The 14,350-nt window shown below is 40.5% G+C and overlaps 1 pseudogene; it reads right to left on the bottom strand.

Annotated features, from left to right (window-relative positions):
* Positions 1-1,033: 1,033 nt before the first annotated feature.
* On the bottom strand, positions 1,034-13,347 carry LOC143672140 (putative ribosome biogenesis protein RLP24 pseudogene; annotated as a pseudogene).
* Between the last annotated feature and the right edge of the window lie 1,003 nt (positions 13,348-14,350).

Here is a 14,350-nt window from a genome sequence, read left to right on the forward strand (position 1 = left end):
TAATAAGCCAATGATCATCAATTAATATTATTTTTATTATATCTACTAGTATATATCTCTCTCTATATTGCTTTAGAAATGATTTTAGTTTATGTGCAAATAGTGGACTGATGCTCTACCAATGCATTCTATTCTCCAAAAACCATAGGAGCTTTTACAAAGAAAACAAGGCAACAAATTTTAAAAGGCACCAGGATTCCTCAACTTCTAAATCAGGGCCAAGCTGGAAAAATGAAGTTCATTCCACTAGGAATCTCAAGTTAGACAGAATATTCTATAAAGTGGAAATTGATAGAATTTAGTGCTACTTCAGGAAAAGACTCTTCAGCTCTCACCCACAGCATCCACCGCTGCTGACCAGAACACTTAAACCAGGTTAGCCAGTCTAAATAAATTAGGCTTCCATCTACAAGGCCAAAATGCTCATCAAAATGCTACAAAATGGGAAATCAAGAAATCAAAATCAAAGTATGGAAGCCAGTCATCAGACACACTGGTAGTTCCTTTTTGTATCCCCCTTCTTTAACATTAACTAAGGGGAGTATTTTACAACAAAAAAATTCATTCTATATATCATTCGCCATGAATTTTTGTCATTAGTCATTACATCAATGGTGTCTAGTACCATTACCTAAATCTGGGAATGCCTAGAGTGTACAATTATAGTGATTTAATGTATAAATTGAAAAATGTTTTTGCATGAGTAAGAACAAAGGAATGTCAATATTGCAGGGTGTTGAAAATAGATGGTAATTCATGTTTTAAAACTTTAACTTATGTGTGAGACTAAAGAAAAAATGTTTATTAGGGACAAAATTTATATTTTGACTAGTGCATTTCCTAAAAAAAAAAGTTGAGATACAATCTAACATCCATAACATCTGATGGTTTACGGACAGCAATGTAAGAGAGACATATTTTCAATCACCTTTCATTTGTGACCTTATATACAAAATAAATCAGTAATTTAGGAGTTCTAAGTTCTCAAAGGAGATTTTCAAATGCACGTATAGAAATGTTTACAGTGAGATTTTTAAGAAATTCCTTCCCTGACCACATCCTATTCTGGTTTCTGCTCCATTTTTTCTTCCAGCTGCTTTCCTTTGCCTGCAAGAAGAGCCCGGATAAGATGGGTGTTTCACTGGACTTCTCTGATGTCCTGAACTTTCTGTAGTTCTTTATTTTTCTTCAACCTGTTCATCATAAATTTAGCTTGGCATTTCAGTTTAATTTCTTTGACTCACTTTATTGCATCAATAGTTTTATTCCATAGCTCTCATGCTACTATACAGCAGGTTCATTTCTACAGTTTTCTAATGCAAATGAATTATTCATGGTAAACTCTTTATTAGCTACCTTCTGGAATGCTTTAGTCCATCTGATCTTGCAAGCATTATGCTTCTTTAAAATTTTTTTTAATGATATTTGGATTTACAGAATCTGAACACTTTATAATTATTGCCGGCGCGCATCACCCTGTGGCTGGATAGATGGGCCCCAAACAGAAATAACTCTATTCGTATATTTTAATCGTAAAAGTAACCATAGTCACTTTAGAAATGCGGAAAAAAAAAACATAAAGAAAAGAAAAACCACAAATTCTAAAGTGTTGACATTTTGATATCTTTCTTCAGTCTTTTTTTCTGTGAGAACTTGCCCAAGTTTCTTTTCTTCTTTCCTTCCTCCTTTCCTTCCTCCTTTCTTTCTCTTTCTCTTTCTCTTTCTTTCTTTCTTTCTTTCTTTCTTTCTTTCTTTCTTTCTTTCTTTCTTTCTTTCTTTCTTTCTTTCTTTCTTTCTTTCTTTCTTTCTTTCTTTCTCTTTCTTTCTTTCTTTCTTTCTTTCTTTCTTTCTTTCTTTCTTTCTTTCTTTCTTTCTTTCTTTCTTTCTTTCTTTCTTTCTTTCTTTCTTTCTTTCTTTCTTTCTTTCTTTCTTTCTTTCTTTCTTTCTTTCTTCCTTCCTTCCTTCCTCCCTCCCTCCCTCCCTCCCTCCCTCCCTCCCTCCCTCCCTCCCTCCCTCCCTCCCTCTCTCTCTCTCTCTCTCTCTCTCTCTCCCTCCCTCCCTCTCCCTCCCTCTCTCTCTCTCTCTCTCTCCCTCTCCCTCCCTCCCTCCCTCCCTCCCTTCTCTCTCTCTCTTTCTCTTTCTCTCTTTCTTCCAAGAAGTTGTGAGTTTACAGAAAATCATGCATAAAATATAGCATACCCATATACCACCCTATTATTAGCACCTTGCATTGGTGTAGAACTTTTGTTACAATTGATGAAAGCACATTTTTATAATTGTGCTATTAACTATAGTTTATAGTTTAACATAGAGTTCAGGTTTGTGTTGTGCACTTCCATGGATTTTTTGAAAAAATTTTTATCCCAGTAACAGATTGATCACATTCAGATATACAACTCAATGCTGTTAATCAGATTCACAATGTTTTGCTACCACCAAACCCTCTCAATATCCCAAACAGAAATTTCAGAAAACTTTTTAAGTTTTCATTTTTGCAGACAAACACTTTCTTTCCCTCTTCTACCTGCATCCCTCCCTGGTAACTTCTAATCTACTTTCTATCCCTGTGAATTTGCTATTTCTAGTCATCTCATATAAGTGATACCATTCTTATCCTTATGTGCCTTGGTGACTTCACTGAGCATGTTTTCAAGGTTCTTTGATGTTGCAGCAAATGCCGTAATATCATTCGTTGCTGTGGCAAAATAATATTCCATTCTGTGTATGTACCACACTATGTTTATCCATTCACTTATTGATGGACACTTGGATTGTTTCCAGATTTTGGTTATTGTGAATAATGCTGCTATAAATGTTGGTGTACAAGTATTGGCTTCTGACCTTGTTTTTACTTTCTTTGGGTATGTACCTAGAAGTGGGATTGCCTGGCCATATGGTAAGTCTCTAACTTTTTGAGGAACCGCCATATTGCTTTCCAGAGTGGCTGTACCATTTTACATTTCCATCAACAGTGCACTGGAGTTCCAATTTCTCTGCATCCCCTCCAACAGTTGTTATATTCAGATTTTTAAATGATAATCACCCTTGTCAATGTGAAGTGGTAACTCGTTGTGATTTAGATTTGCATTTTCCTAATGGCTAATACCGGTATCTGTTTTCATGTGTCTATAGGCCATTTGTATATTTTCTTTGGAGAAATGTCTAATCAAGTTCTTTGCCCATTTTTAAACTGGCTTGTTTTTTTTGTTATTGTTGTTGCTGCATTGTAAAAGTTGTTTATGTATTCTGGATATCAAGCCCTTATCCAATTTATGGTTTGAAATTACTTTTTTCCCATTCTGTACGCTGTCTTTTCACTTTCTGGATAACTTCCTTCAATGCACAAAACATTTTTTATTTTGGTGAAATCAAATTTATCTATTGTTTCTTTTATTGTTCATGCTTTTGGTGTCATTTCTAAGAACACACTCCCAAATCCCAGGTCATGAAAATTGTGCTGGTTTGAATCTGTGTGTACCCCAGAATAGACGATGTTCTTTTAATCCATCCCTGTGGGTGCACACCTATTGTGAGTGGGATCTTTTGCTTAGGTTTTTTCCTTGGTGATATGACCCAGCCCATTCAAAGTGGGTCTTTATCCCCTTGGTGGAATCTTTTATGAGAGGATAAAAGGCAGAGACATTTGGGAGATCTGAGAGTCAGAAATGCCCTGGGAGAAACAAGCAAGGACCCACTGGAACCCAGAGACATTTTGGAGAGAAGGACCAGCAGATGTCGCCATATACCTTCCTATGTGATAGAGGAATCCGGATGCCAGCAGCCTTTCCTGAGAGAAGGTATCTTCTTCTTAAAACCTTAATTTGGACACTTTCATGGACTTAGGGCTGTTAATTTGTAACGTAATAAATTCTCATTGAAAAAGTCAACCCATTTCTAGTATATTGCATTCCAGCAGCTTTACCAAACTGAAATAAAGATTTTCCATTATGCTATCTTTTAAGAATTTTATGGTTTTAGCTCTCATATTTAGGTCCTTGGTCCATTTTGAGTTGATTTTTTTATATGGTGTGAGATAGAGATTTAATTTCATTCTTCTGCATGGGGATAGCCATTTTTCCCAACACCATTTGTGGAATGCCCAAGTTCTTGATTGCAAATTACATTGAGCAACTCTCATTAACTTGAGCAGAAAAGAAGCTTATTGGTAGGATATCAGGAAGTTCAAAAAGAATATGGTAAGTTTGGAGAAGCTGACTTGGAATGTGGCAGGAAGGTTCCACATTAAGCCTGGAGAGCAGAAAGTTTTTCAAGAATCCTCCACAGGACCTGTCTGATTTGAGTTCCTCTGTTGCCACTGCTGGACATAAATGCTGTGGGTGGCACTGCTGCACTGGACCCCAGATGTGCTGTCAGCTCCACCACAATGAATTCCAACTATCCCTCCTTCTTTGTGTCACTAACTCAAGATTGAAAGGTCTAGGTGGAAGCATCGCTGGTCAGACTTATATTATGTGCCCATACACATGCACATACAGCAGCCAGCGTTCAGGGAGAGCCAGAATCCAGCCTTCTCTATTTCTTTAGCAGTTGGGAGCAACACTGCTTCCCACAGACTCACACAATGGCAAATTCTTCAAATAGAGGAAAAGGGCTAGAATCCTGGGAAGGCCCCCTCCCGCAAATCCATTACAAGTTATGCTTTGGCTACTGAATATGCACATACATTTTTCTTCCCGTATTGTTTGTCGCGGCGATTAAGGAAATATACAGTGTCTACTGTCCTCATTTATGCTTCTGGTCACAAGGCAATAGCTGGCATTTATAACTCCAGTCCTCCCCTCCACATTCCACATCTCTTGTGCCTGCAGCCTGATGAAACTTATATCAATCTACCCTCATTCTCCAAGAAGCAACAGTGTGTTTTGCACTGAACAAGCTGGAAAGTGAAGAAGGGATATATATTAAGAATCACCATCCCTGCATTTCTTAAGATTTTCATGGGGACACTAATTGCTGCAATTCTCTCACATATGGTATTGCTCTTTATTTTTCATTTTGAATTGAAGGCGTATCCCTGGGGGCTTCCATGTGGCCTATTTGTACCTGTGATCAATGATGATGCGGGGATTCTACTAGTTGTTAATGATTTAAAGTAAAGCCTCAGAAAACAGAGATATAACCATGGGATCCAGAGTTTCACTATGTCCCCTTTGTAGCAGACTTGGACTTGGATTCAAACTCCATTTGTCACCTGAATCTTCTAAGCCTCCACTCTACTTAGTGAGCTGCAGTGGTGCTGACTCAGGTTGGTAAACTCTGAAAAGGCTGCCCACTACACAGGTTTTCTGGTAAACATTCACAGGTCCCTTGGGGAAAAGGCCGAGAAGAGGATTCTCGATACACTTTTTGTGAGGAAATATCAGGACCCTTGTTTAAGGACCTCCTCGCTTCCCCTTCACAGGGGTTCAGGGCCTCGGAAATGACAAAGGCTTCCTTGAGCAAGGTGGCTCTCTTAAGGAGAGAGAGTTACAGTCTTCGGATAAGGCACAGATGGCCTCATGAGGCTTGAGAAGAAGCATGGCTTGAGCCAAAATCTGAGGCTCAGCAGAGTTAGGAGATTTGGGAGGTTGCATTCTTGACATCCTGTAACTTAGCACCATTGCAGTTCTCAGGGTCCTGCTCTTCTCCATGGCGGTAGAGTGAGTGCCCCAGAAAACACACATGTTCTTTATCTTAATCCCATTCTGGTGGGGGGTGAAACCCATTTACAAACAGGACCTTTTGAAGATCTCGTTTTTAGTTAAGTTGGGCCAACTGAATCAGGATGGGCCTTAATCTGGATTGCTAGAGGCCTTGTAAAGAGAACCTGGAAGTCACAGAAGCCAAAAGGAGAGGACATTGCCATGTGATGGAAGGCAGAAACATAAGCCAAGTGTTCTAGTTTGCTAACTGCTGGAATGCCATATACCAGAAATGGAATGACTTTTAAAAAGGGAAATTTAATAAGTTACTAGTTTACAGTTCTAAGGCTGAGAAAATGTCCCAATTAAGGCAAGTCTATAGAAATGTCCAATCGAAGGCATCCAGGGAAAGATACCTTGGTTCAAGAAGGCCGATGAAATTCAGGGTTTCTCTCTCATCTGGAAAGGCATGTGGCGAATACAGCATCATCTGCTAGCTTTCTCTCCTGGCTTCCTGTTTCATGAAGCTCCCTGGGAGGCATTTTTCTTCTTCATCTCCAAAGGTCATTGGCTGGTGGACTCTCTGCTTCTTGTGGCTATGTCATTTTGTGCTCTCTCAGAATCTCCGACTTTCTCCAAAATGTTTCCTCTTTTATAGGATTCCAGTAGACTAATCAAGACCCACTCCACCCAATCCAGTTTAACAACCACTCTTAATTGAGTCACATCTCCAGGGACATGATCTAATTACAGATTCATACATATAGTACTGAATAGGGATTAGAAGAAATGGCTGCCTTTACAAAATGGGATTAGTATTAAAACATGGCTTTTCTAGGATACATGCATCCTTTCAAACCAGCACACCAAGGAACCCCAAGGACTATCAGCAGCCAGCACCAGAATGCTACAGGCTCTGGGAGAAAAAAAAAGCCATGCTGAGATGATTTTTGATTTTGGGCCTTTTCTAGTTTTGAAACTGTGAGCCAATAAATTCCAGTTGTTAAGCAAAAACTGGTTTGTGGTGTCTGTGATAGCAGCTCTGATGAACTAAGGCATCCATTGGAACCCATATAAGTTTCATACAAGAAAGTTGGTGAGGCTGTGATTCAACTGACATTATAAATGAGCTGCCCTTCAAAAAGGGACATTTGATTCAGGGTAGTTTTATATTGCTGTTACAAAAATTGAAAGATTCTTTTTAGCACAGTTGAAGGAAGTCCCTAGTTTCAATTTATGCTTTTGGCCCAGAATTAGGGATTTGAACACAGCATTCTCTTTCTTTAAGCTTTCCAATATTAGAAGCAGCCACTTCACTCTTTAGTCCTTGATTTTTCATGCCTGTTATATATGGCACTGCTGATGTGATCCCCTAAGTCTTGCTTTCAAACAGGTCCTTTACAAATGAGCATTTGATTTGCTGATTTCCACTGAGCACCAGATTTCCATTCCTGAATGCTAACTGCATTTAGCTCAGCCAAATTATATAATCAATTCCAAATCCCCCTTTATTCTGGAAGATTTGTGGTCAGACTCCCCTTCCTGATAACAGTTGCTGATCCAATTAGGGTTTATGACACTGACTTTATCTTACACAGCAAAGGAATTGTTTGGAAGGTGTCATGGTCAAGGTCATGTGTCCAGTTGGCCAGGTGGTGGCGCCCGGTTGTCTGGTTGGTCAAGCGCTGGCCCATCTGTTGCTATGAGGATGTTTCATGGACTTAAATCATGATCATGGTGGCTGCATCCATGCAATCAGCTAAGGGGAGTGTCTTCTTCAATGAATGATGCTTACTCTAATCACCAGAAGGCTTCTAGGGAGAATTCAGAAGAGACTATTATTCTTCCTGCTTCAGCCAGCCAGCATCTCCTGTGGAGTTCTTTGAGGACCTTCATTGGAGTTGCCATCTCACAGCCTGTCCTATAGATCTTGGACTCTTACATCCCCATGGTTGTGTGAGACACTTTTATAAATTTTATATTTACAGATATCTCCTGCTGATTCTGTTTCTCTAGAGGATGTTAGCTAATACAGAAAACTACTAAGTATCTCAGAGAACTGATGGGAAAGCTGCTGGGCCAGGCTCAATAGACCAGAACTAAGGGAATCTGGGCCAGAGGATCCACAGAAAGTGCCATGGGCCCCATTGCTCATCGTATGGGGCATTGAATGCTGCAGTGACTGTCAATGTTGAAAGGGATTCCACCTTCCTTCTTTGCGTCCTGATGGGCTGAGCTTAGGTCATGCACCATGTCCCAGCTGCCTGGGTTCAGAGAAAATAAGGCCTTGGCCTTTGGCTTCTGTGGGGAGAGCCCTACTTGCATCTATGATTCAAAGGATGACGGGTTCCTCATGTTTGAGGTGCGTATACATTGTGACATTGGGACTACTTGTCTGAGTAAAGGGCTGACTTCAGAGTGGGCTGATCCGGTTCCACCTATGAAAATGACCTCAGAGACCTGTTTCTTTGGAAACAGTAAATGTGGCATGCTGTGCCTGCTTTTTATGGTGTGAAGTCTCTGGATTAGTTTCCTATCACTGCTATAACAAATTACCACAAACTTAGTGGCTTCAAATAATGTAAATATATTACTATATGGTTCTGTTGGATAGAAGTCTGGCGTGGGTCTCACTGAGCTAGGATCAAGGTGTCAACCGCACTGTGTTCCTTTCTAGAGGTTCTAGGGAAGAATCTATTTCCTGGCCTTTTCCAGCTTCTACATTCTTAAACACATGGCCTTTTTCTCCATCTTCAAAGCCAGCAATGGAGGGTTGACACCTCCTTACATTGCATGGCTCTGACATCTTCTGCCTCCCTCTTCCACTTTTAATGCCCCTTATAATTATACTGGACCCACATGGATCACCAGGGATACTCTTCCCTATTTGAAGGTCAGATGAGTAACAACCTTCTGAATTCCCCTTTGTCCCTTGAGTCCTCTACCTGACATGTTAGGTAACAGATTCACAGGTGCTGGGGATTAGGACGTGGACATCTTTGGGGGACCATATTTCTGCCTCCCACAGATGTCATAGTGAAATGAAGATGCCACGCAAGCCATTTCCTGCCCTTTATCCTTCTACAAAGCCAAGTAAATGGAAATTACAGCACGTAGTGGGTCATGAATCTGATTGCCAATTTTAACTGGCAACCATTGCTGTATCAATACCCATCAGAATAGTTAATTGGTTGGTTGGTTGTTTTTTGGGTATGTGGATTTTATTGGGGGCATTTTCAAGCACAGCTGAAGTCCCTATAAGGGTATACTGCTATTCTGAACATGCACTCATTTCTTAATTGTAGAGCTCCTAGGATTTATTTTCTTTCCAAAACCTCTGAAAATAATTCTAATATAAGATGCTGGACAGTGGGATTCTGTAAATGTGGGATTCTGGAAACGCGGTAGCTATTCAAATCTCTGAAGCTTTAGACCTTTCCTTAGCCAACAGAAATAGTCGATAGCTACTGTTTTCTCTTAGAGAAAAACGGTTTTAATGAATACCTGTCTCACATAAAATGTTATGAAGTCAGTACACTAGGCTGGGCTGTTGTAAATTTATTTTCATCATCTCCTTCATTGAGTCAACCAGATCTTTGGCTCCAAATACATTGTCTCTGTAAAACTTTCATTTCAGCTGTCAGGGTAATCAAAATTGAAATAAAATAATAAAATACATGGTCACATGCCAGATTCTATTGAAAAAAGATACCAGATATGGGTAGGTCTTGTATTTTTAACAAGTCATCTTTATTAAATTCTTTACTTTGACATTATTTTGGAGTATCTATTCCTGAAATATACAATTTCAGAACTCAATCCAAAATCACATTTGGGTCTGCATAAGTAAACACACAAATGCAGAACAATATTTCATTTATTTAAATTATCTTTTAATGGCACAACTTTTGTTGTATAGTGTATTTTTATAAGTTTGCCTTACATAGGCAGAGCACTAAATAATGGCTACAAGTTTCCTCTTCTAAAATGCTGACACTACAGATCTGTATTTCTGAAAAGCCACAAGCTACAAATGTCTGCAAGTCACATGCGTTTATTTTTCTACTACAGAATCAAAATGTGGTTGAGGTGTGGATGACACAAATGTGAACATGAGAAACAAATTTTGGAGCAAACCGATTGAGTAATGAAGGGGCTATGCAAAATAGTGTTCAAAATAAACTTCTGTTTTAAAATATTACCCAATTTGATCACAGTCAAAAAATAAAACAACACATGAATGTAAAGCCAGATCTTTTTTTAGAAACATTGAGGGGAGAAAAGTACTAGATTTGCTACTGTGGGAGTATCAGAGTAGGAGGGATGGGCAGTTTTCCTGCTCCCCATGCCTCTTTTTCAATGAAAGCCTTTCAACAAGCTTTCCCATCTGTTCCCAGTTAACCACCTCCAACTGTTGGAGTGTTTGCACCTCAGGAGTCCTTCCTGCTCCTGGTGTCCACCCATCCATCCATCCTTCCATTCAATAAACAACCTTTTGTTGAGTATTGCTTATAGGAAGTTAATTATAGAAGAATGGATAAACTTAGGAACCATAGCGAACCATGGTGTCTAATCACCCCCACACAGGGAAATCTTCACCGAAAAATTGAATTGCTCAAAGTGAAAAAAGGAGAATCACCCGACTTAGTAATTTCAAGGGTTTAAGCCTTACCATCATCAGTCTTGCTGACTATCTCTAAGAATTGGTCTTTTTGTTAGGCACGGACAGGATATTAAGATGAAGCAGACAAAAACAGTAAATTCAAGTGGGGATCACTGACTGGAACAGGAATGGGGGTTGTGGGGAAGGAGAGAGTAGACTAGGAAAAAGGGGCTGGACAAAGTTGTGAGGTGACTGGCATTTTCCATCATAGTGTCATGCACCTAGTATCTGTTAGTAGCTGCTTTCTCAAATTTTGAGGCCCTTCTATTGTTGCGATATTAGCAAAGGCTCCGCTCCCCTCCTTCTGTCCCATCCCCACTTCCTTTCTCCACCCAGGGGCCATAGCTATATCTGTCTCCAACCTCTGGATGTTTTATGACCCGCTCTGTAATGGTACCATCTTGTTCTCAGAGCCAGCCTTTCTATTTGATTAACCAGCTAATGAGGATGCATAAAAAGGGACACTCTTCCTGGAAGCAAGGCAGCAGCCCTAGTGGCCATAATGGAACTCAGCAAATGCAGATCTTTCACTACCGGACAAGTTATACCATGTCAGTGGTTACTTATTAGTGGCTTTGATGTGAGTTTTGCTAAAATACTTTTCCCTGTGTGGGAGCAGCTGATAAATGGCATTCCCCAACTCCAGTAAATAGCAGGAAGAGTGCCTGATGCTTTAATTGCAAGTGTCTTTCTCTCAGGTAAGGGGCAGTGAATTCAGATCAACAGTATGACCCGTTCATTGCAAAAGTGGTCTCAGTACTTTGCAGTTCCTCCCATCAAGAGGTGGAGTTTATTTCCCTATCCTTGAATCAGGACTGGTCTTGTGACTTTCTGTGACCAATGGAATGTTGTAGAAGTGACACCAAGGGAATTCCAAACCTTAACCTCAAGAAGCCTTGTGGCTTCTGCCTTTGTTTACCTTGGGACCATGTGACTGCATAAGGAAGAAATCCAGGATGAGAGACTTGTGGCCCTGCCGCCCCAATCTGCTAACCTTCAAACATGTGAGTGAGACCTCCTGGTGTCCAGGTGGCTGTGGATACATGTGCAAGACCAACAGAGATCAGCTGAACCCATTCAGATCAGAAGAACCAACCAGCCAACTCCCAGAATCACGAGCTAAATAAATGGTGGTTGTTTTTAGTCACCAGGTTTTAGAGATAGTTGGTTACATAGCAAAGGCTAACTGACCCCAGAAGTCATAAGAGATGCTCATTATCCTATTTGAAAAGAGGGGGGGATGGGATGAACGTATCAATAGAGTGGAGTTAGATTGATGAAGTTTGGCTTTGTAGCCCAAATTGGACAGTAAGGGAAGGAAAGAAAGATCTGAAGATGTAGATATCTAAAATGATCCAGAAAGCTATCCAGAAAGCTTATGCTTTATACTTATATACTAGTTTATACTCTTGCCAGTGCTTGCTGTACAAAATCCACAGAGTACTTGCATAGGTCTTGGTATCGTAAACACACCTACTGGCATGAAGAAAGCCAGCCCTGATTCTAAACTGTGCTCAACTTTTGTGGCAGATGTCTCAGTTCAGCTCAAATGAAGATTCAGAGTTGGGCGACCCGTCCAGATGTCTTTTACATGTATGATGTGCCCGAGGGCCATTTCTTTGTCCTAAAGGAAGAGAGAGCAGTTCTTGTTACTTTGTATAATCTGAATGCAATTGGTGTCCTCTGTGTGTCAATCTCTAAACAGTGTGGCTTCCATAGAAACAAGATTGTTGTGGAAAAACCTAACTGACCGGAACTTCACATCTATACTCAGTCTCTTGAAAAGAATTGCTAAAGGCAGAGGACGTTCTCAATGCCCACAAAGTTTAAGAGCGAATCCTCTGTAGACATCTTTATCATTTTCCTTCTTTCCAGCATGCCCTGGAAAGAACTCTTTTCCTGGAAGTGACTTCTGAAAATATAAAATGTTATCTTCCCACTTTCTCTTTAGTCTCTGAAAATTCTTCCCTGAAAGCAAATGCATGGTTTGTCTGTCTCATTCCACTCATGCATGTACCTAAAAAGCTCTTCCCTCTCCTCTCATCTATACTTCTCCCTCGATGCTGTGATACTCCCTCATTCACCTCCACATTTCCATCTCGATTTTGTTCATGCACAGTGACCCCCTTCCAAAGAGCTAGGTGATCCCTACATCTGCCCCTCCATGCTGCCCATGGGCCTCTGGGATGGGTTATCTGCGTTTATTCCCCTGAAAATAATCTCATTATCCGGATTCCTTACACCAGGGAAGACACTGGGCACTCACCCTGCAAGTAAAATTCCTTCTTTTTTAAACACAAGGGAGAAAAAGGGAAGGCTGAAATATTCATTCAACGAATACTGCCTGATGCAAACTTGAATTATGTGAATATGAAATCATGTGATATAAATATGCCGACAATCTCTCGAGCAAAATTTGAATAATGTGAACCTTCCCCAGTGGAAAAAAAAATCAATAATCCCATAAGTTTTAAGCTTGGTGGACTGTACTGAATTAATTGGAAATGCTACTTAGGCTATTGGCTATGATAGCTGATAAGCAGAATTACCTGTTATTATTCTTAATCAGTCCTCCGGAAGATTATTCTTAAATTAATTAATTTTGAATTATGCAAAGAGTTCCGGAAAGCACTGGCATAAGCTCACTTTGATGTGGTCTGGATACGTTTGCTTTAATGCCTTAGCCAAGGGAAGGAGGACCAGGGAAAGCTGGGAAAGGAAGGTCACGTTTCGAGCTCTCCTGAGGAAGGAGAGAACCAGACACCTGGTGATGCTTCCAGGCCCAGGTATTAAAGGACATTGTGGCAAAATGATGAGAACCAGTATCCCCACTTCTCCGTGGCACCCAGGACTATACTGGCATTTGCAAAACTGGCAACTCAGACCATCTGAAACTGGTCTTGGGTGTTCCCAAGATGGCGTCCTTATGGTGGCAGGCTTACGGCTCCCCGTGGTGGCTTCATGAGCAGAGACATCAACCACGGGGAGCAGAAAGTCCTGTGAAGACCCCAGGTAGTGACTGTGGCTGACAAACAGGTCCATAGACCTGGGAAGGGCATCCTTTGAAGACTTTTAGTAATATTTTAGGGTGAGGGAATTTTTTTGGAGGTTCTGAAGGAACAGAAAGAGTTATATGCAGAAAGTCAGAAATGCTGGTGATTATCAACCTGAAAATATGTCCACATGCTGTTGAGGCCTTAGAATTCTTGTTACATCTGTTCATACCAGTATGGTGGCTTTGCTTTCTATTCTCTTTATGGCCTTGGGCTATTATTTAACTCTGGGAACCTCTGATTCCTCTTTTGTAGAATGGGGTCAATAATGACACTTAGCTTATGAGAGTTTTGGGAGGATTAAATGAGCAGATGGCTGAAAGGAGCTTAGCTGGTGCCTGGACTACATTGTAAGTGCCCAGTGAATGTTAGCTCTTATTGTGTTATTATTACATCCATAGTATTTGGATTTCGCAGAATCCTTGGAGTTGGTTAGCAAAGTTTTCTGAGCAGACTACCTTTAGACTACTTTTAGTTCCCGATCCCTCCTAATTTTGAATGACTGATGTGGCAAGAGGACATGGATACTGAACCCTTCTTAATCTCAGGCCCTCTGTAAAAGGAACTGTCATTGTGGCCAGCATTTTCTAATTTTCTGCCACATACTTCTGGGAAAACACTACCTTTTTTCTCAGGAGAGATGACATTTTATCAGGAGCCATTCTGAGTGAGAAATTACCCATATGTTCTTCTCTGACCTTTTGGGAAAATTCCTGCTGCTTGTCTTTTTCTTCATTCAATGGCAGAACATTTTTTCAATAAAAGCAATTAATGAAAAGCTAACCGTATGAAGGCCAAATTCTTCTGTTGCTGGAACTGTCAAAATGTCAGGTTGAATGAATCCTTGCGAATACGACAAGGGGTTTCCAAGGCAGCCAGATGGGCAGAGGGAGGAGGACAAGTTCTGGACCATCAGTGCTTTAGTTCCATTTATTGGGGGGCCTTAGGAACTCCTGTTTGTAGTGCAGGAGGGGGCGGGTTGGGGGTTTCCT

The sequence above is a fragment of the Tamandua tetradactyla genome, chromosome X, assembly GCF_023851605.1.
Source record: "Tamandua tetradactyla isolate mTamTet1 chromosome X, mTamTet1.pri, whole genome shotgun sequence".
Taxonomy (NCBI): Eukaryota; Metazoa; Chordata; class Mammalia; order Pilosa; family Myrmecophagidae; genus Tamandua; species Tamandua tetradactyla.